The following is a 1,240-nucleotide window of genomic DNA, read 5'->3' on the forward strand; positions in this document are numbered from 1 at the left end:
GCTGGGGTCATTTGACCCCAGTACTTTTTCCTGCCATGGCAGGGGGTCAGACTTGATGATCTGCTCAGGTCCCTTCTGACCCTACCATCTATGAAACTATGAAATCCAAAATTACAATCTAGAAAAATCCCTGCTCAATCACTGCCTAACTGTACAGGCACTTAAACTTACTAAGTATCTCCATTATTATCTGAAAGTTCCCTACTTGCCTGCAGTTCTGTATTTTTGCTCAGCTCATGACTAAAAGCATCCATCTCTAAGCACTTAGGTGCCTAGCTCCTGCCTAAGCCCACCTGGAATCCAGAAGCATACGCAAGGCCTACTTCCTGGGCAAGTGTTCTAGCAACTACACTGTTATATAAAAGGAAGGCAGTGATGGCACCACTTCTTCTGCCTGCAGCTGTTTTTAAAAGAAAATAGTGAGCTCTGCTCAGCCCTTTGAAAGTAAGATTTCTAGAGGGTGACCTAACTGCCAGAGTAGAGTGAGAGGTTAGACATGCCTTTGAGCCCTAGGTCTTTCTTTGCTTTTTCAGAGGTAACAAGTTCTACTCATGGACTATAGCTTAGGTGCCTAACTTTGACTTGTGGATTCAGCTCTGGAGGTCAAGTGTTTAACTAAGTGTTGTGGCACCTAACTTGCAGGCTCTTAACTCTTATTGGGTCCTGCCCAAGATACTAGAGAGAAGCAAGTCATCATGCCACTTGGTTTCTCAACCAGCCTCTGATTGAACTACTCATACTCTCCACTCATACTTAGTTTCTGTATGTTGGTTCCTATTCTCCTTTCCATCTTTGCTACTTTGGAAAGTAATCTAAATCTGGATTTCTGTGTACCTTTTCATGGACATTTTAGACATTCAGGCTGGAAGGGACCCCGGAGGATCATTGAGTCCAGCCCCCTACTCAACAGCAGGAAGTCAGCAGGGATCATAGGATCACAGCAAGATAAACATTCAAAAGTATCTTGAAGGTATTCAAAGTGGGTGCCTGAACCACCTCTGGTGGCAGTCTATTCCAAACCTTGGGGGCTCGGACAGTAAAGAAGTTCTTCCTTATGTCCAGCCTGAAACAGTCGCAGAGGAGTTTGTGACCATTTGATCTTGGCATCCCTTGGGGTGCTCTGGTGAACAGATGTTCCCCCAGATCCTGGTGAACACCCTAATAAACTTATAGGTGGCCACCAGATCACCCCTGAGCCTGCGCTTTTCCAGGCTGAAGAGTCCCATGGCTCTCAGCCTCT

This window comes from Crocodylus porosus, unplaced genomic scaffold (assembly GCF_001723895.1).
Source record: "Crocodylus porosus isolate Cpor-Errol unplaced genomic scaffold, CroPor_comp1, whole genome shotgun sequence".
Classification (NCBI taxonomy): domain Eukaryota; kingdom Metazoa; phylum Chordata; order Crocodylia; family Crocodylidae; genus Crocodylus; species Crocodylus porosus.